Here is a 23,519-nt window from a genome sequence, read left to right on the forward strand (position 1 = left end):
AACTTGGACTTCAAGACATTTATTGAATCAACATCTTCATAGTCTTCGAGTATCAAGAACTTATTTTACGACGGACAGTAAGTCGACAGATGAGATGTTCATTCATATCGTAACTGAATAACCGCAGAGAGCAAGAGTGAAAGAGAAAGTGTCATGAAGTTCCATGGAGCCAGCCTTTCTCCATGATATTCCCTTGCTTCGTTAGTCTTCCCCTGTTCATGCGAAGTGAATAATAGAGTAGAAGCAACTGATAGCGGACATTATACACTACTGGCCATTAAAATTGCTACACCACGAAGATGACGTGCTACAGGAGCGAAATTTAACCGACAGGAAGAAGATGCTGTGATATGCAAATGATTAGCTTTTCAGAGCATTCACACAAGGTTGGCGCCAGTGGCGACACCTACAACGAGCTGACATGAGGAAAGTTTCCAACTGATTTCTCATACACAAACAGCAGTTGACCGGCGTTGCCTGGAGAAATGTTGTTGTGATGCCTCATGTAAGGAGGAGAAATGCGTACCATGACGTTCCCGACTTTGATAAAGATCGGAGTATAGCCTATCGCGATTGCGGTTTATCGTATCGCGACATTGCTGCTCGTAGTGGGCGAGATCCAATGACTGTTAGCAGAATATGGAATCGGTGGGTTCAGGAGGGTAATTTGGAATGCCATGCTGGATCCCAACGTCCTCGTATCACTAGCAGTCGAGATGAGAGGCATCTTATCCGCACGGCTGTAACGGATCGTGCAGCCACGTCTCGATCCATGAGTCAACAGATGGGGACGTTTGCAAGACAATAACCATCTGCACGAACAGTTCGACGACGTTTGCAGCAGCATGGACTATCAGCTCGGAGACCATGGCTGCGTTTACCCTTGATGCTGCATCACAGACAGGAGCGTCAGCGATGATGTACTCAACGACGAACCTGGGTGCACGAACGGCAAAACGTCATTTTTTCGGATGAATCCAGGCTCTGTTTACAGCATCATGATGGTCGCACCCGTGTTTGGCGACATCGCGGTGAACGCTCATTGGATGCGTATATTCGTCATCGCTATACTGGCGTACCACCCGGCGTGATGGTATGGGGTGCCATTGGTTACACGTCTCGGTCACCTATTGTTCGCATTGACGGCACTCTGAACAGTGGACGTTACATTTCAGATATGTTACGACCCGTGGCTCTACCCTCCATTCGATCCCTGCGAAACCCTAGATTTCAGCAGTATAATGCACGACCGCATGTTGAGGTCCTGTACGGGCCTTTCTGGATACAAAAAATGTTCGACTGCTGCCCTGGCCAGCACATTCTCCAGATCTCTCACCAACTGAAAACGTTTGGTCAATGGTGGCCGAGCAACTGGCTCGTCACAATACTCCAGTCACTGCTCTTGATGAACTGTGGTATCGTGTTGAAGCTGCATGGGCAGCTGTACCTGTACACGCCATCCATGCTCTGACTCAATGCCCAGGCGTATCAAGGCCATTATTACGCTCAGAGGTGGTTGTTCTGGGTTCTGATTTCTCAAGGTCTATGCACCCAAATTGCGTGAAAATGTAATCACATGTCAGTTCTTCTATAATATATCTGTCCAATGAATAACCGTTTATCATCTGCATTTCTTCCCGGTGTAGCAATTTTAATGGCCAGTAGTGTACGTCTGTCAGGTTACTGCGATGTCATTCGTTAGAGAGTGAACATTTCAACATCAGAACCACATTTTTCTGCACGTACAATGATATTCGACAGAACGAATGGTCTCGCGACTTCACTTGCCCCGTCAGTCCAAATGCTTCGAGACTGGATTAATGAAAACTAAAGAAAAGTTAATACGATGGTTTTAATACTTCAGGTGTTCCAAGTAATCTGCCACAACTTGTGAACAAGAACACAGAACGTTCGCACAACCATGTAAAAGTGTCAGAATACTTGTTGTTTGGGATGTTCCATCCGCGCGTCACAGTGGCTTGGCTGTTACGTCGTCAAAGCCTTGGTCCTTCATGTCAATTTCTGCATTTTGCCGTTTTGTGGTAGTTTCGTATTATAACACTAAGTTTAGTCACCCGCAGTGATTTTTTGGAGAAAAATAATTGTCTGCATTTCAATCACGTCGTGGCAGGTGCCCTTTTGAACAAACTTCGCATACTCTTTTCTTTCCTTCAGAGAATCCTGGAGACCTCTAGAACCCTTGATTTAGAGACTTCGCTGCATTGCGAAATGAGACAACAACAACGCTGACACTCTAAGGATGCACGACCATTACGTAATGTGGACTGCTCACAACTGACCCGTCGAATGCGCCTCTGTTGTTTACAGTTGTTAGTTCAAGCAGCAGCCGGCCGCGGTGGCCGAGCGGTTCTAGGCGCTTCAGTCCGGAACCGCGTGACTGCTACGGTCGCAGGTTCGAATCCTGCCTCGGGCATGGATGTGTGTGATATCCTTAGGTTAGTTAGGTTTAACTAGTTCTAAGTTTTAGGGGTCGATGACCTGAGATGTTAAGTCCCATAGTGCTCAGAACCAGTTCAAGCAGCAACCGTAGTTACGACGCTGATGTCGGTTATAAAAATGTTTCAAATGGCTCTGAGCACTATGCGGCTTAACTTCTGAGGTCATCAGTCGCCTAGAACTTAGAACTAATTAAACCTAACTAACCTAAGGACATCACACACATCCATGCCCGAAGCAGGATTCGAAACTGCGACCACAGCGGTCGCTCGGTTCCAGATTGTAGCACCTAGAACCGCACCGCCACTCCGGCCGGCGATGTCGCTTATATACCAGCAATAAAATCAGTCTAGGAATATTTTGGATGGGCAGTGTATGTATGCCTGTGCATAAATCAAGGTCCACAATTTAAACTGAGGCAGTTCTGAGACGTTTCTATACTTTGCAGTGCAGTTTCTAAAAATAGTTCTCGCCTGCTACAACTTCCTACACATAAAATTTATTTGAAACAAATCTCTGCGAAAATAAATTTTTCTTTAGTAACCGACGTCCGTGGATAGGGAATTAGTAAGAATGTTTTGCGATCACGTGTAGTAGGATCTCTGTACACAGATGTTGGACTGCCCTTATCACTGACAGCTCGATACGTGAATATTTGTACATCGGGTTCCCATATCCTGTGTTTTAACGAATGCCGATCAGTTTTTACTGAACAAAAATATCGAGGAAAAGCAGGCAATTAATTTTCAGTTGTGTTGTGATTTGAATCTCCTCGTGCAACATATTAAGAAAGTGTATGAATTCATGCTGCGTCATCATTGTCCAAGTGAACACCTTCCAGCTTGTCACTCCTTCTATTACCAGATTCACGTGGACTTTGTTGTTTCCCTATACTCTTTGTTAACTTTCCTTCTCAATACTCTTCTCTAAGAAATCATTTAAAATTATTCCGTCATTATCTTTCTCAGGTTACAGACAGTCTGCTTTCAGAAACTAAAGGGTGCACTGCTGCAGACACTTAGTGTTTGAAGTGCATTTCTCAATCTCTGTCGCCAGCTGATAAAGTTTATATTCATTTTTTGTGCTTTTTCATTCCTTCATAGCGGAACTTTCTTACTTCCTACACTACGTATTCTCTTGACGTGTTTATCTACTCGACATTTTTCCTTCTGTGTTTTTTTTATTTTTTATTTTTTTTAGACCGAATATTGTTCTAAATAACACCTTCACTCTGTTGGGTAGTGTACCTTACTTCCAGTCTCCACAGCAACGTCGCTGACGAGTGTTAGTGCTGGCGAATCTTTCCCTTTCTCTTTGTTTGCTGTTGTTTTGAACTTTCTTCTCAAGCTACCTTTTAATATTTACAGGACAATGTGTCAGTCTCATTCGGATTATTAATGGCAAACTGTAGGTATGAAGAGGCTGTGTAAAATAAACTCATGTTTTCACCGAGGGAAAAATAATGCTCGAATGTACTGATGAGTGTTACACCATGTGGCTATTGACTTAATGTGTTACGCAATGGCTTGAGTAAATTCGATTTGTACTGAAATGCCCGAATTCTGGCATACTTTCCTCAGATTTCCTTTGCCTACACTTCCCTCTGCTCGTCCATCTGCGTGCGTATCAGTGAAGTGAGATCGACGTAATCATCTTCATAGGCATCGACCGAAATAAATGGCGCTCTAGCAATGAAGGGGCAAGGTAAGTAGGTTTCATAAAAAAATATTGACAGACAGGTAGCGTTTCTGAACGAAAATAGCAGACCTCTTTCGAAGCTAACTTATTTCCTGCACATGCATCCTATTTCCTGGTAACAGGGAAAGATTCGTGGTAATTTACTGTGACTGTTCACCATTATCGTTACAATAATAAAAGAAAAGCACTATATTGCATATGCCCTACAGAATCAATTTATTCAGGCTAGCCGGTTTTCGGCGTTTTGTGTTTGACTCTATAAGAAAAAAAGCTACACACATATATATTGGTCCATTGATCGTAACCGGACCAAATATCTCACAAAATAAGTGTCAAACGAAGTACGAAATAACTACAAAAAACGGAACTTGCCTAGTTGAAGGGGGAAACGAGATGGCGCTATAGTTGGCCCGCTAGATGGCGCTGCCATAGGTCAAACGGATATCAACTGCGTTTTTTTTTTAAATAGGAACCTCCATTTTTATTACGTAAAGAAATATGAATGTTTTAGTTGGAACACTTTTTTCGCTTTGTGACAGACGGCGCTGTAATAGTCACAAACATATGGCTCACAATTTTAGACGAACAGTTGGTAACAGGTAGGTTTTTTAAATTAAAATACAGAACGTAGGTACGTTTGAACATTTTATTTCGGTTGTTCCAGAGTGGTACATGTACCTTTGTGAACTCATCGTTTCTGAGAACGCATGCTGTTACAGAGTGATTACCTGTAAATACCACATTAATGCAATAAATGCTCAAAATGAAGTCCGTCAACGTCAATGCATTTGGCAATACGTGTAACGACATTCCTCTGATCAGCGACTAGTTCGCCTTCCGTTATGTTCCCACACGCATTGACAATGCGCTGACGCATGTTTTCAGGCGTTGTCGGTGGATCACGATAGCAAATATCCTTCAACTTTCCCCACAGAAAGAAATCTGGGAACGTCAGACCAATCCACCTGTCATGAAATATGCCATTCAATACAGCTTCAACCGCACGCGAGCTATGTGCCGGACATCCATCATGTTGGAAGTACATCGCCATTCTGTCATGCAGTGAAACATTTTGTAGTAACATCGGTTGAACATTACGTAGGAAATCAGCATACATTGCACCCTTTAGATTGCCATCGATAAAATGGGGGCCAATTATCCTTCCTCCCATAATGCCGCACCATACATTAACCCGCCAAGGTCGCTGATGTTCCCCTTGTCACAGCCATCGTGAATTTTCCGTTACCCAATAGTGCATAACATGTCGGTTTACGTAACCGCTGTTAGTGAATGACGCTTCGTCGCTAAATAGAACGCGTGCAACAAATCTGCCATCGTCCCGTAATTTCTCTTGTGCTCAATGGCAGAACTGTACACGACGTTCAAAGTCGTCGCCATGCAATTCCTGGTGGATAGAAATATGGTGCGGGTGCAATCGATGTTGATGTAGCATTCTCAACAAAGTCCAATGTCCGTAAATATTGTAAAGCTCGACTTTTTATCTTTTATTCTTGGGGTTATTCCTTGTAAGGCCTATTATGTCAATATTCGTTCCAAGAAAAGAAAATTAGCCATAATGGAGGCGGATCGGACGTTACTGTTTTTGCATCTTCTTTCTTTAGAGCCGGCATTGATTGCAGTAATCGATAATTTATTAATTCATAAACACAGGTATTTTTGGCAATGTGTGTTTTACGTATGGATTACATAAAATACAGTTTCATGTACTCATACGAGTGGAAATCAGCAGGCTTGCAGCATTCCCATTCTTTTCGTTAGAGCAAGACAAGAACCCCTCTCACAAAGGGTGACAAAAGAGGCTCTTAAAACTTCACTTTTTATTTTTCAGTCTAGATTCTCTGACAATTTCAACGATAATAATGAGTTTGTTATATGGAATTGCATTTGTGTTTCCCTAATAAACTTGTACTTCTTTTTACGATTTTGTAGAATGGCTCTTTCTGCGTTTATAAAATTTTTATCGTATCGTAAGTAACATCACAGCTAACAATGCCATCAACAGACACTAAGTGCTTACCATTGCGAAAGAAGTTCCAGTGATTTTAAACAACGTTGGAAAAGATGTTACTCGTCTAGACTGAGGAACAAACACACACTTTATGTCATCTTTGACGGCGCAGTGGTAATGCAATTTGAAAGGTAAAAAGTTGAACAATAAATAAATATAAAGAGAGCAAACCAGAAAATACATTAACACCAAACACGAAAAACGGTGCCTATACATAACAGTTGACATTAGATAAACAAACACAACAAAATAAGTAATTGTCAAGGTTACTTCAAGAGGTATTACACACGGAGAGAGATTGATATATGAAGTACGTTAGAATTTTTAATTCTTTCTTTTACTTGGTTTCCGCATCGATTTCCATGTTTAATGTCTCTTAAAGTATTCTTGTGAAGTAGCAGTTTTATTCTATTTTATTGATTTTTTTATTTAATGTGAACTGTAAAGGCGCTGTTTTTTGAGTTTAGTGTTAACGTTTTCCTTGGTTTGCTCCTTTTATGTTTATTTATTGTTAAACTTTTTACCTCTTTAATTGTATTACCTCCGCACTATCACAGATGACATGTACTATGTATTTGTGGGTCAGTCCAGACGAGTACCATCCTTCCCAGTGTCGTTTACAAAAATTGTAACTTGTTTGATGACAATAGATAGTTAAAGTGTGATGACATTGTAAACCGAAAACCGGTTAACCTGAACAAATTAATCCTGTAGAACATGCGCAATTTGGTACTTTTCATTTATTGTTGTTTATCCACCTACAAGGAAATTGCCAAATTTGTGGTAAGGACAATGGGACCAAACTGCTGAGGTCATCGGTGCCTAGGCTTACACACTACTTAATCTAAATTTAACGAACCTACGCTAAGGACAACACAGACCCATGACGAGGGAGGACTTGAAACTCCGACGGGGGGAGCAGCGCGAACCGTGACAGGTTGTGCCAACAAGCTAAGGAACAATCAGTTATCATGTTTGCCTGTTCATTTCGCTCTTTTGCTGTTCATGCTTAATCTTTAGGCACTAGCGTCTATCAGAGTGACCATTCGACTTGAAATACACTAATTCAGATATTTTGGTCCGCAGCTCGTGGTGTTGCGGTCGCGTTCTCGCTTCTCGAGCACGGGGTCCCGGGTTATATTCCCGGCGGGGTCAGGGATTTTCACCCGCCTCGAGATGACTGGGTGTTTGTGTTGTCCTCATCATTTCATCATCATTTATGGCATTCTTGCCACTGGTGTGCTTTATGTATAACCAGAATCTCTTTGGGGTTTCTGCCAGATTTCGAGACAGAATTTCGTTGTGGAAATTATTAAAAGCATCTCGCATTGAAGTAGGTGCCATATCTCGAACTTCTATAAAACTTCGCCAATCTTGGGGATTTTGCGTTCTTTTAAATTTGGCATGCTGTTTTCGTTGCTTCTGCAACAACGATATGACCCGTTCTGTGTACCATGTAGTATGCATCTCTCAATTGCTGTCGATACCATCTCTTTGGAAACATTCCAAAACTTTTCTACACTTATATGATCAGATCGGAAGGAATGATGACTGTCTCTTAAAAAGGTGTTAAGAGCATTTGAATGGTTGTAGGTGTTACGGTATTGAGCCTAACAGCAACTGCCTTGTGGTCGCTAATCCCTGTGTTCGTCTCAATACACACTTGTAAAGTCATCAGATGATCAAAACGACTTGCAAAATGATTTAGATAAGATATCTGTACGGTGTGAAAAGTGGTAGTTGACCCTGAATAAGGAAAAGTGTGAAGTTATTCACAAGAGTACTCCGTCTTCAGGCCGCGAGTGGCCTACCGGGACCATGCGACCGCCGTGTCATACTCAGGGGATGATGCGAATAAGAGGGGCGTGTGGTCAGCACACCGCTCTCCCGGTCGTTATGATGATATTCTTGACCGAAGCCGCTACTATTCGGTCGAGTAGCCCCTCAATTGGCATCACGAGGCTGAGTGCACCCCGAACAATGGCAACAGTGCATGGCGGCCTGCATGGTCACCCATCCAAGTGCTGACCACGCCCGACAGCGCTTAACTTCGATGATATCACGGGAACCGGTGTATCCACTGCGGCAAGGCCGTTGCCTATTCACATGAGTACTAAAAGAAATCAGCTAAATTTCGATTACGCGATAAGTCACACAAATCTGAAAGCTGTAAATTCAACTAAATACTTAGAGGTTAATATTTATAAATAACCTAAATCGGAACGATCACATAGATAATATTGTAGGTAGAGCAAACCAAAGACTGCGATTCATTGGCAGAACAATTAGAAGGTGCAACAGGTCTACTAAAGAGACTGCTTACACCACGCTTGTCCGCCCTATTTTGGAGTACTGCTGTGCGGTGTGCGATCCGCATCAGGTGGGACTGACGGATGACATCGGAAAAGTGCAAAGAAGGCCAGCTCGTTTTGTATTATCACGAAATAGGGGTGATAGTGTCACAGACATGATACGTGAATTGTAGTGGCAATCATTAAAACAATGGCGTTTTTCGTTGCGACGGAATCTTCTCATGAAATTTCAATCACCAGTTTTCTCCTCCAATTGCGAAAATATTCTGTTAGCACCCACCTACATAGGGAGAAATGATCATCATGATAAAATAAGAGAAATCAGGGCTCGCACAGGAAAATTTATGTGCTCGTTTGAACCCTCTGCCAGGCACTTTATTGTGAATATCAGAGTAAACAAGAAGATGTAGAAAGTGGCGAGTTTGGACTGAGCAAGGGTTGGGAATTTGTACGGGCGCTGATAACCGCCCCACAAACCAAACATAATCATCGGATATTTTACTGTTATGACTGATTACAGTGACGTATCACCGCGGTATAACCTGGGAAGACAATTGTTAAGTCCCCACATTGCATTCGACGAGTCCTATGTCACGACACAGTTTTGGGTGCCCTTCTCTGCCATCGTCGGGTAGGGCGCGGGCTGCTTATCTTTCCGCGACCAGCTCTCCGCGTCTGGAGCAGCGACGGCGACAGTTGTCCCAGATGTCAGCCGGCGTAAGAAGCGAGCGAAGCAAACAAGCAGTGGGGACAATCGCAACTGGATCACAGCGCGGCGCGGCGCAGCGCGGCGAGGTGGCCGGCTGTCTCCTCTGGGAAATCTGGCGCTGCCACGGGCCGCACTGTCTGAACCCGATCCGCCGCCGCTACTACAGTAGCGGCGCCGGCCTGCAACACTCAATCTCCGCCCGCGGTAATCAGTTGGCGCCGGGCCCCAGGGACGCCGGAGCCGCGTCGGCGCTCCAACACCTGCAACCGCTGTGCACTGCGCTGCTGGGGGCAGGGGGGTGGGCGGCGGTTGAATAACGCTACTGTGCGGCTGAACTGGGGCTCTGACCGCCATTATGGGTCGTTCTCGTTCTCCACCTCTCCCCCCAGCAATCATGGCAGTGGTTCATACAGCAGAACTACACAGCTGGATATTAAAATTCTCTCACCGGGAAAAATAGGGAGTGATGAAACTTTAGTCATTGTGTGTGTGCAGTATAGCACGAAGAACACACGAGTAAATTTATAGGTGGTTTTGGGCTGTACAGGGTGCGAAATCTAGTACACAGAGCTGCCAGTTCCGGCAACAGCGAAGGCTCTAACCCAATTGAGCATCGAATCTGAGTATGGGTGACAGATACGTGTACGTCATTGCATGATTCTTGGACTGCAAGATGGCGGTAATTAATTATAGAGTTCCTCAACAATCTGTGACCACATGTCAGTAGGTGAGAGATTCGGAGAAGGCGTTGACCACAGCAACATTCCAACACCATCTGTCTCGATGTAGGTAATGACAGCAATGCAACATGCGTTACTGCGTTATCTTGCCGAAAGGTAATCTCACGAAGACGTCAAAAAATGGTTCAAATGGTTCTGAGCACTATGGGGCTTAACATCTGAGATCATCAGTCGCCTAGACTTAGAACTACTTAAACCTAACTAACCTAAAGACATCACAAACATCCATGCCCGAGGCAGGATTCGAACCTGCGACCGTAGCAGCAGCGCGGTTCCGGACTGAAGCGCCTAGAACTTTTCCTCGGCATGACGGCTTTTACCAGCAGGACAGTGCAACATACCACACAACACGCAGTGTACGTGCATGGTTCGAAGAGCACGAGGATGAGTTTACTGTACTTCTCTGGCTTCCAGACTCCCAGAATTTAAAATCAATCGAGATTCTAAGGACCATCGCGTTCGGGCTGTTCACGCCACGGATCCTCAGCCGATAAACCAAGCACAGCTGGCCGTGGTACCGGAGTCTGCACGGTTTCACATCTGTACAGGATGGCAGCCAGTCACGGAATATTTTAGGGAATTGGTTTAAAAAAATTTATTTCAAAGTCCCAGTGGAATCTTTACAAGTTTTCTCCCAGAGTAATTCACGACGTGTCTACGTGACACAAGTCGCTTGCCTTTCAAAACCGAGGCGGTTCTGTCCAGTTAAAGCTACTGACATGAGACGCCCTGAGCCCTCTGCTGAAACTGCTAGCGAATTCACGCCATTGGTTTTAGCCAATAGCGTGCACGGGATATAGATCACGTGTGCGGACGCTGGAGTGTTCCGCGGGGCAGAACACAGTTGCCTCTCTCCCTCGTAATCCAGACCTCGAGCAGAACAGACGTCTTTTTGCAAGGCAGAGCCCCCGGCTCTGCTTTTCACGACCGGCCACCAACGTAACATGAACCGCTTCCCCTTCCGTTTCCCATTTTAATTAATTGTTCGACCTCCTAGACTGGCCTAAACCTGCTAACTTCCGACCCTAGGCTGGCTCTGAGCACTATGGGACTTAACTACTGAGGTCATCAGTCCCCTAGAACTTAGAACTACTTAAACCTAACTAACCTAAGGACATCACACACATCCATGCCAGAGGCAGGATTCGAACCTGCGACCGTAGCGGTCACGCGGTTCCAAACTGAAGCGCTTAGAACCGCACGGCCACACCGGCCGGCTCCGACCCTAGGCGCGCCCTTTGTACTCCGTATATTGAAATATATCCTCTTTATTGTACTTAATTTCCTGTTTTGTCATTTAACGGTAGTCCTGCATGCCCACTATCAAATCCTGACAGCTCGACCTCTTGCACACTGCCCGCCACGAGGCATATTTAACAACCTTCTTCTTCAGGTTCTTTAACAACCTGTTCAATTCACGCGTCTATCACTTTCGTTTCTTGCAGATCATATAGATTTCGAGTCATGTTTATGAAGAACAAATTCACAGATATCACATGGTAGTAAATGGAAATGAGCGTATGGCGTCATTGGCCGGGAGGCTCCATACGGGGCAGGTCCGGCAGCCTTGGTGCAGGTATTATTACATTCGACACCACATTGGGCGACCTGCGCGCCGGATGGGGATGAAATGATGATGAAGACAACACAACACCCATGCCCTGAGCGGAGAAAATCCCCGACCCAGCTGGGAATCGAATCTGGGCCCCTTATGACGGCAGTCCGTCACGCTGACCATTCAGCTATCGGGGCGGACATGACATGGTAGTGAAAATTAGTATTCCTATGTGATCAGTGCTCAATCATGTTCCCAAGTAAATGAAAATATCCAGTTGTAACTATCATATATATGAGCACCTGTGGCATCCACTTTTTTTCTCTCTCGCTCTCTGTCTCTCGTAGGAAGAATTGTTTCACTGGACAGGGCTACTATAAATGATACATTCGGTTGCGAAGCTCTGTATTTTCCAATGTATTACATGTACATGTATGACTGATGCAAGAACAGAACTGTATGCTCACCAAGCGCCGGCCGAAGTGGCCGTGCGGTTAAAGGCGCTGCAGTCTGGAACCGCAAGACCGCTACGGTCGCAGGTTCGAATCCTGCCTCGGGCATGGATGTTTGTGATGTCCTTAGGTTAGTTAGGTTTAACTAGTTCTAAGTTCTAGGGGACTAATGACCTCAGCAGTTGAGTCCCATAGTGCTCAGAGCCATTTTTTTGCTCACCAAGCTTGTAGTTTGCATTCTAGAAATGTTCTATGACCTTATGTAGCAACATGCTGCCAGTGGTCATCACGGCAGCGTTGATGCCTTCTCTGGACTATTGTCTGTTCCTGGCAGTGTTCTTAATGAAGTCTATCCACTAAGGAAAATATCACAAGGCGTTAGGACATGCGAGGTTAGCCACGCGGAAGTTCCTCGTTTAGGCAGCGACGAACATCGGTGCTCCAGAGAGGGGGTGCCCCCTCTTGTGGGAAGATGAAATTCTGAGAATCAGCAGTCAGTCGTGGAAAGAGCTACAACTACAACGTATCATGGTAAGAAGTATTGTCAGTCTCATCACAGAGGAAAAACGGTCCATACAGCTTCGTCTGTGACACTGGACAGAAAACATTGACCTTTCGCAGAATTTCGTTGATGAGCCACAATTTCGTGAGGATATTCATGCCACACACTCTCGTCTTGTAGCGATTATCGTTCCGGTGAAATGTTCATCTTCGTGTGTTTCCTGCATTGTGAGGCAAAACTGAAGGCGCCGGCAATATTCTTCCGGTTTAAATTGCTGCGCGAGCTGCAGACCGTACAGTTTGTAACGTAACCGCCGCTGCAAAAACTTCCACACAGCTTGCTGCGACATTTTAAGTTCGAGACTGTTTATTTTTTTTTGAACTGCATACGAAACTTTCTCTCTCCCTTTCCGTGGTTACATCTGCCACACTTGATGGATCGGTACATTTCTCGTTCAAATGGTTCAAATGGCTCTGAGCACTATGGGACTTAATATCTGAGGTCATCAGTCCCCAAGAACTCAGAACTACTTAAAACCTATCTAACCTAAGGACATCACACACATACATGCCCGAGGCAGGATTCGAACCTGCGACCGTAGAAGTCGCGCAGTTCCGTAATAAAGCGCCTAGAACAACTCGGCCATCGCGGCCGGCACGAAGCCCTCAAAGGTGGGGAAAAGGCACTGGTCTTGATAGTCAGGAATGTAATGGTTGCTGTCTAAATTATCTGCTGTGTGAACAGTGATGATCATGTGTCTCAATACACCATACAATCACATTAGATGCTGAGCTCCTACGACAGTTAAGAATACAATCTGAAAAAGCTTTCCTCGGATCCTCCACAGATGAATACATCCTTCATAATTCTTAACATGTACTCGAGATCCGTCCGAAAAGACAACACGCTACCAACCCTGTTTGTAGTATTTTCGCCGGCCGGTGTGGCCAAGCGGTGCTAGGCGCTTCAGTCTGGAACCGCGCGACCGCTATGGTCGCAGGTTCGAATCCTGCCTCGGGCATGGACGTGTGTGACTTCCTTAGGCTAGTTAGGTTTAAGTAGTTCTAAGTTCTAGTGGATTGATGACCTCAGATGTTAAGGCCCATAGTGCTCAGAACTATTTGAACCATTTTTTGTAGTATTTTCGTTGGACGCACCATTGTCTGCCATCTATCTTTGCTGCCACATTAAGGAAAGCCATAGAACTGGTCTGTGTGCTGTCACATTACGTAGCGCTCCTGACGTTGTTGCTCTACTCGTGTGCATACTTATCTTGCTGCAGAAAGTCACATTTCCTGACTGAAGATAATCCAACAGAGATGAGCAAACAGTGGCACTAGCCGCACAGCCACTGAGATCCTGAGTGGCGTTAAGGGGAGTTGGAACGCCCTATCCCGGCAACGTTAAATTTAGTGACTTGGCTTCCCTGAATTTCAGGAATCACTGTAGCCATTGACATGAAACTTTTGCAGGACATTAAAATGTATGTTCTGAGTCTACTGGATTACAATAATTGCATTTTAGCCACTGCTTTCGGAAATACAATTTTTTAATTACACAGTTAAAATTTTGTATACTTTTTTGTACGTTATGCTAAATAATTTTAATTATAAATAATATTATGTTCTTTTAGTTCGGTAGACTCAGGATATGTACGTTATTACTCCCTGAAAATTTGAATACTCTACTCGAAGTGGTTTCTGAGATTTAGGGAAAAATGTAAAAGAAAATGTAAATTTTCAGGAACCGCTTCTAAAGTTTCAAAAGTCTGTAATTCACTTAATATATGCTTAACATTTTATTTTTAGTAACTCAGAAGCACCCTGCACCATACTGTATATCATCCTCTTGATCTTTTCCCAAGTTTTTTCTTCTTTTCTTCTTTCTGGACTCTTTAGGGGCCAACTGTCCTGCATACTCTGCTTTATCAATGCGAACCTTGTCCATCCGTTCAAGTTCTCTGATGCAGTTTGCTTCAGGATTAATTCCCATACGCTCTGGTACTTTCACCCTACCAGTGTTGCCATCATTAAAAGCAATAACAGCATCACTGACCCGCCCCCCCCCCCCACTTTAGTGTCTTCAATCCAACAAAAACATTCTTTGGTAAGCGAGTCCATGTCAGATTATTGAACGACTCAATGGGATTTTGAGTCTGACCATGCAGACACTTCGTCAGTAACTCAGGATTTCCGAGGTCTCTGTACATAGGTTTTATGATATCCATCACTGCTGCTGGGATGGAATGTTTATGGCTGTATGAACTGTTTGAGTACTGGGCATTGTGGTAATTGCACCATGAATCAGGTCCAGGAGGGCAAAGGTGGTGTACAGGCTTTTAATCAGTTGACAGTCGGTGGAAGAAGTTGTCTGCTTCATTTTCAACAAGTCCTCAGTATTATTTCTTATGGCCATCCCATAATACACTTGTAGTTCATCAATCATTTTGTCTGTCAGCCTGCCTCTTATGGTTTTACCACCAGAAAGTTTCTTGTCACTCAAACTTTGTTTCAACTTCCTCAACCTGGTGCCCATCCTCTTCTGGACATGACCAACACTGTTAACATTTAACACAGCAATTCACAGCCTTCTATATAAAAAATTACCGATTTCATTAGACCATGAAGTAATCCATGAAAAATTTTAGCATTTTCAACCTGTATGGATTGTATTTAAAAAATAAAATAAAATAGTTCCCATGTGAGTTTATATATATATATATATATATATATATATATATATTGAAATATATCCTCTTTATTGTACTTAATTTCCTGTTTTGTCATTTAACGGTAGTCCTGCATGCCCACTATCAAATCCTGACAGCTCGACCTCCTGCACACTGCCGCCACGAGGCATATTTAACAACTTTCTTCTTCAGGTTCTTTAACAACCTGTTCAATTCACGCGTCTATCACTTTCGTTTCTTGCAGATCATATAGATTTCGAGTCATGTTTATGAAGAACAAATTCACAGATATCACATGGTAGTAAATGGAAATGAGCGTATGGCGTCATTGGCCGGGAGGCTCCACACGGGGCAGGTCGGGCAGCCTTGGTGCAGGTATTATTACATTCGATACCACATTGGGCGACCTGCGCGCCGGATGGGGATGAAATGATGATGAAGACAACACAACACCCAGGCCCTGAGCGGAGAAAATCCCCGACCCAGCTGGGAATCGAATCTGGGCCCCTTACGACGGCAGTCCGTCACGCTGACCGTTCAGCTATCGGGGCAGACACGACATATATATATATAATTTTATTTGGAAAATTGCAGATTTTACAATGAGATAAAAATCTGAAAATGTGAAAAAAAATTCCGTTCTAACTCCCCATGAATGTGGACCTCCTGTTGCATGACAGTCACGAGATCCCAATCAACGTGAGCAACAGTATCGGGAAATGATGAATCGCAGTGTTGACAGCCCGGTATCCTGCTGCTGTCCGATTCCAACAGGTGTTGCTAGACGTTTCTTCTTCTGCTCACAAGAAGCATACAGTCAACATTTTTGGTATAGGCTGCCTACACCAAATATTAACTATAGAAGAAAACTATCACATCCAAAAATCAATAGCCCAAGGAAAGAAAGTACTCAATGAATACACATCACTGTGTAACAAAACCCTCTTTGTCACTCTCTCTCTCTCTCTCTCTCTCTCTCTCTCTCTCTCTCTCTCGTCTCTCTCTCTCTCTCTCTCTCTCTCTCTATCTATCTATCTCTGTCTCTGCCCCAGTACTAAACACACACACGTAAACCCACACAAACCATACACCAATGACGCCAAATAGATTTCAAAATCGCGCGCCTCACCGAGACAAACACGCTACGAAACAAATACCACACAGTCACAACAACACGTAATGGCAGCGAAAACTCCACCTATTTTTCGAGGAATCGAAAAAGTGCAGTGCCAAGCGACCATAGGTCACGAAGTAAGCTTATTTACTTCGCCAACAACACATGAGAACGCAACATAACTTCAAACCTGTAAGTTACACACAAAAACGTGATACAGACTCATTTCCATTCGTAAATGCATAACAAACAGGAAAAAAATTACGTTTTGCTCTTTGCAGATGACGAGTTGTATATTGTGTAGCAGAATAGCTATCAAAATAAATGGACAATAATATCATGTAAGAATGCATACATCCACTTTTCGCCAATTAAGCTATAAATGGAACTTTGATATTATGTCATAAAAACACAAATTTTAATATGTGACTACAATTTTACTGTTAAAAATAAAAATTAAACCCACTGACGATAGCACAAATGCGCTGCAACATGTATGGGTGAAACAAAACAGCAAAAAAAGGTGTCTTGCATAAGGCGGAACTTCTCATCCCATTTTCGTAGCAAGCACGGACACAACAAGAATAACTGCACCTCAAGATGAATATAATCGATGTTTTAACCAAAGAAATGCAGTTAATTAATATTTCATAGACAAAAGCATTTTTATTTTCATTTTATCGTTCCGAATATTCATGAAAAACAGTGAGGTTAATTATAATACTGAATGTGAATGTTCTTAACTTATATATGAATAGAAATATGAAGTATGTCAGAAATTCAAAAATTATTATATTTATCACAATTTTACATTACTATTGTGACTCAACAGTATACATTTACTCACAGTTATAGTGAATTATACAGTGTGTGGTTTCAATCTCTGTGGGTCATGAATTAAATTATAGTGTATCAGATTCTATGGTACTTTACGAAAAAATAGTTGTGTTGAACAGTTTCATTACAAAAAACTACCAAGAAATTTTTTGGCAGCAATGTGTGAACAAAATTCTGAGAGCAGCATAATGGAACTGCCCTAGGTTGTTTTCAATAACTGAAAAATGAATGACAAGTAACTTTATAATAGCAAAATGTGTCTAACATGTCTAGGCTTTGTTGTGATTAAGTATTATTATGAATATGACCACATAAAATAAACATATGTTCGTAAATGAAATAGGAATAGGAAAATGATCAGTTAACCAATTAAATTCTATAGGATACAGATACTTTAAATAAAGAACTTTTTCACACAAACTGTTCAATTTGTAATGTTCTTTGTCTGTTTCATTTTACATTTATATAATTTATTAGTGGTTCTAACACCATATAAGAACACATGGTCATTGAGGACATGAAAAAAAAAATGTTGCTTTAGAAAAGAAGGTAGAAACATTAGCATATCCTGTCTTCTCTTCACTTATATATTTCCATGATCTTAGTAACGGATTGTTCTACTATCTGTAGTGTATCAGTCCTTTTTCACATCTGTGATTGGGAGAGCATCTTTTACATGAGTGTAATCTTTCTGCATCTTGGCTTACTAGAGTATCTTCTACTTGAGCATAATATCAACTACAAAAAAACCTTGGACTGACTTAATATCTGGGTGAAATAGACTAATACGAGCTGCTTCTGACAAAGATATACCTGCGAAAAGAACTGGTCAGCGTCAAAACTGTAATGAAGACAAATATTTATAAAAATCTTTAAAATATGTTTCAAAAACTTAAATAATTATAGTATTACGTAAATGAATACAAGAAACTATTAAAACTATAGATTGAAAAATTAGTGCTGTTATGATCATATTAAACAATCATACTTTAGGTTATCTTGTTGCAAAAATTACTTTCTCAGAATGCTATTTCATTCTCTTCCAAATAACATTAATAATAATTTTTTTATTATGGTCTGACTTGTATTAACTCTTTGGTGTTATCAAATGGTCAGTAACATCATGCCACTACAACTCTCTTCTCATTCAATTCTTCTATTACTTCCATCATTTCTGGTGATCTTCTAAGATTGTGGGTCAGATTGTTGACCAGATGTGTGCATAGTGACCCTGTTGATTTGCTATGATCAATCATTGACCTCCAAAATCTTCAGTAAGGAAATCATTAACTATGAAATTATGCAAGAATCACAATTAATTCAGTTTATTACATTGAAATGCATGATAAATCATTTGACAACATATTTATCATGTTGAACTAATATCTTGAATTTAATAATTAGGTATAAGTATAAAACAATTATATTTGTGAAGTCGTTGAGTGATTGTCGTGATGTTGATACAAAGGCAGATACCGCTGGAGAAGGTTATACATTGACGTTTGTGGCCAAAGTTGAAAGCATATTGATCATAAAATCTGGAAGCAAGAATTCCAGATGAAGCCTAAAATTACTGAAACACAGTAAAAATGGTTTGACTGTCGTGACAGTTCACTTCACTTTCACGACTAGATCTGACCATGTTAATCTCCAGGTGGAAGATGCAGTGACTGCAAAATCAGTCATTGACTGCAACTGAGACTAAGCTCAACTCAGCCAGAAAATTGCTCGTAGAGGCGCCTGGCTGCTCAGCTGACGAGGTGTGGAGAAATGTCTGCTGGAGATGTCTGATGGAAAAGAGTCCTAGTGGTGAAACGATTCTGCACTGTACGCTTCCTAAAAGAAGACTCGTTTTATCATATGCTTCGTTCGTCACATCATTTAGATTTGCTCAACTATGGATTTTCCAAGTGCCGTCCATTAAAAAGATACTTTAAAAGATGCTGGTCCCCTTCCCTGAGTCATGTTTCAGGTAGTTAACCTGTAGTATCCCCTAACACTTGGCGTTGAGAAACTGTGACCTGCTCTTATGTACGGCCAATGAATGTGACCTCGCCAGCACTGTCGCATTTCTCTCTCTAACTTATAAGTCATTTATGTTAGCCAGTCCAGGCTGTTCTTACATTGTGTTAAAGATTTGGGTTTCACGGTGACTATGCTTGGCGGCTTTCCATGCCTTCAAACGAAGCCTAAATCCTGAGTCCTCGCTCCACTTTCCGATGTTACCTGTTGTGGGCAGTGTATTTCGAAGAAGCTCTGTTTTCTATGTTCCCCACACAGTAATGTTCATCTTCGCCTCACCAGAAACAGCACTTCTCCTCCTTCCATATTCAGGTTGGTAATAAGAGACGCTATCGATGGCCCTACACTACTGGATATTATATCTGCTTTGTGACTTTCTGGCGAACTGTGCCCAGGGCAGCTCCTTCAAGCAAAGACTGGCTGGTCAAGTGGCACTGACCTCCAACGCTCCCAGCGAGTCTTTCCACGGATTTCCCGAGGGGCAGTCTCCCCTGCTGACAAACATGACGAGCTGCATGCTTGTGAAGTTGCAGCTCAGCTCAGTGTGCCTTCAAAGTGGCCTCTTATTTGGTGAAACCATGCGATTGAATATGAAAATGTTACCTACATTAATCAAGTATTGACTATCACAGGTACTTATACATCTGTAATTTATCAATTCGGACTAATGATTCTGATTTTATTGGTCGTTTTAACATTGGTTTTAGATCAGATACGGTTCAGTTTTCAAGAAAAACGGTCGTGTAACGTCACCTCTTCCTATCGTTTTTAAATTTATGCAGATGCAGCTGTGCTCAGAACTTGTTTAAGTGTAAGTGTTGTAACCTCCCCACCGTAATTTTATAAGAAAAGACAATAACAATACTTAATAGAAATGGGAGCCAAGTGTAACCTCCCCACAAAAATTTTAAAAGAAAAGGACGATACTAATTAGAAATGCTGATGGACATGGCTCTAAGCGTAACCTGCCCACAATGAAATGTACTGACAATGGCAACAAAAATGTGAAATTCGCAATCTGACTCAAATATAAATCCTTCAAAAGTAAAGTCCATTCAGTGACAAGAAAATTCAATTAAACCGAAATATCGGTCTTTGGCCCTGTGTAAAACAATCAGAATTAAAGTCTTACCTCAGAATAAATGGATGTCACATATCTGCTCTTGTTGTTGCGCACCGCTTGGAGGAACTGCATTGCAAATAATAATATTCTCTTTTTTTTTGTGATTTTAGTGGAATTTTTCTTCAAAAGAAGTGGAATGAAATGGGAAGTGCAACGAAATCTTGAGTTCAATAAAAAATTAAATTTTTGAGAAAATGCTTTTGAAATAAAAAAATTATTATTGGGAGACTTGTTGGAGAATAATTACAATAAATAAAATTTTTCATTATCTAATGATTATATTAATTAACAGTATACCTTATTCCTCATCTTGACCAGTGTTGCCGACCGCCTACATCACACAACCGCACTGGGCTGCTACTACTGACCAACCGCTCTGCATGACGACTAAACCGAGCTACAGACTCGCAACGACTGACTCGCAACGACAGACTCGACTGAGAACCGCTCGCAACACTCGCGCGGTCAAGCGCATACTCTCTGGTCACAGATGCTACAATGCCTCGCCATCGCTGCTGCGTTACATACGTGTTTCATAACCCTCCACTGGGGGGGCAAAAATTTGGCAGCGATGGTGAGTCATTTGGACTTGCCAATCGCGGCAAAATTTTTCTTTAATTAACAAAATCCTACAACTTACAGAATATTTAAATGTTGTGCACACGCACTAAGTACAAAATATTATCAGACAAAGACAAAATGTGAATACTAAACATAGTAGCAAATCAGAAAAAGGTATATACAAATTTTTTGACAGATAAAGTGCACATGCACTGAAAAAATTCTTTAGCATATTCAGAACAAATAAACAGACTGGCAAAAAAATATTATGTTGACAAGTGACATAAGTGTACTCGCATTGGAGTTAAGCGAATCGAAAAATGTATAACCTATGAACATAAATGATGTTACCAAAAAAAATTTTTTCTTTATGTGACAAGAATCAGGATAGGAAAGGGAAGGATTGCATCATGGTTGTAGCACTTTAGATTGCACACAGCTGCTCTGAAAGTCCATATCTTTCCACAGAAGTACAACACCAAGTGACACAACTTGAAGTTCTTTTCCCATCAGAATTTATCATTGTAGCCAAGACACTGAACTGTCGTAGTAATGTTCCATGTTTTCATTTTGGCAGTACATTACGTACACCAAACAGTGGGACCATAATAACGTCTTCATTGCTCACGGTGGTGGACAGCATGTCGTGTCAACACCACACTCTTACAAGGCACACCAACGTAGAATTAGTGCAAAACCAAAGATAGTGCTCCATGATCACTAGGATAAACAGGACAAATGGACATTGCAGTAATTCAGGGTAGTCAGCTTATGAGGTGAAGGACATCAAGTCACATAATATTGACAATTACAGACTTAATTAGTAGTTTGTGGCATTCATAGCCCAGTTATTGAACATTTCTGTACCAAGTATGTAGTATTACAGAAAAATGTTCATTGATTGTTTTACATAGAATCAGTAGCCTTCTCTTCCTGGTTACAAAGCATTATGAAATAATCGCATTCTTTTCAGTTACAGAGTATAATTAAGAATCATTAACCTTCTCCTAATTACAGTTAATTAATCATTTGTCATTCCAATAATCATTAGCCTTTTCCTAATTACAGTTAATTAATCATTTGTCATTAATTAATCATTTGTCTAATTACAGTTAATTAATCATTTGTATAATTCCAGTTAATTAATCATATTAATCATTTGTCTAATTACAGTTAATTAATTGATCATTTGTCATTTCAATATAGTAAGAATTATTAGCCTTAATTAATTACAAAGCATTATTAAACAGTACCATAGTTAATTAATTATGTGTCATTCCAATCTATTAAGAATCATTAGTCTTTTCCTAATTACAAAGCATTATGAAACAGTCACATTCATTTCCAATAACAAAGTATGGCATCGTTAATTAATCATTTGAAATTCCAATATAGTAAGAATTATTAGCCTTCTCCTGATTACAAAGCATTATGAAACAGTCACATTCATTTCAAATTACAAAGTATCAACATTGGAAACAAGAGCTAATCAATGGCATAATTAATAACAATTCGTGGAGTGACATTAATTATTGGCACTCAGTGGCCAGCAAGTATTGAATAGAATCATCATTCAGTATTATTCAGATTATTACGAAGTCATTATTAAAAATCAGTTAATTACAGTCAAATCATTAATAATCACAGGCATTATAAGTGGTAACATTACAATAAACAGTGTTCCTCCTTCAGTAGTATTCAGACCATTACAAAGTCATTATTAAAATCAGTTAATTACAGTCAAATCATTAGTAATCACAGGCATTATAAGTGGTATCATTACAATAAACAGTGTTCCTCCTTCAGTAGTATTCAGACCATTACAAAATCATTATTAAAATCAGTTAATTACAGTCAAATCATTAATAATCACAGGCATTATAAGTAATATCATTACAATAAACAGTGGCAGTTATCAGCTAGTGACAAAGCATTATTTTGAATATAGTCTCATTAAGAGGTCATTACTCAAGTGACATGCTATTCATAGTTGATCAGTATTATTCAGAATTATCATAAACTAGTGACATTACTTGGGACTGGTAATACATTTTTTTGGTAGCAATGCATTGCGTTGGGATCGATAATTAATTGCTGAAACATAACACTATTTGCTTTTGACCTATTGCAGCAAATGAGGATAGGTAACGTCATTCGTCATGAGTCAGCTGTAGCAAGATTATGTAACAAGGCAGTACATGTGATCACATTTATAAACGATAGACACAAATGGGTAAAAATATAAAAATGCAAGTACTAGAACAGGTATAATAAGTAACAGGTTTAGTAAGTATCATGAAAAAAAACTTCTCCTGGAAAAATTACAAAAACGGATTATTGACCTGAAAGAAGAAACGCACACTATGCTGAAAAGAAGTGAACTTCGAATTAACAGGCAGTGAAGTGTGTATAAAAATGTGTTCCATAGCTGTCCTTTCCAAAACTTTCAGTCATCCTACTATGCAATGTAACACCTGCTGTCAAAGCAAACCGCAACAAATACTTAAATAACTACGTAGCATAAATACATTACTTCAACATTATTCTCATCTGTAAAGAAAAAAACTTCATTATCCATATCATCATAACTTCACCATTATCATCACCTGTAAAGAAAAACTTCATTATTCATAATACCATTTCCTTCATCATTATTCATCAGTATTCACTATCATCTGCAAAAAATCACTTCATTACTCATTACATAACTATTCCTTAT

This window comes from Schistocerca serialis, chromosome 1 (genome assembly GCF_023864345.2).
Source record: "Schistocerca serialis cubense isolate TAMUIC-IGC-003099 chromosome 1, iqSchSeri2.2, whole genome shotgun sequence".
In the NCBI taxonomy this organism is placed as follows: Eukaryota; Metazoa; Arthropoda; class Insecta; order Orthoptera; family Acrididae; genus Schistocerca; species Schistocerca serialis.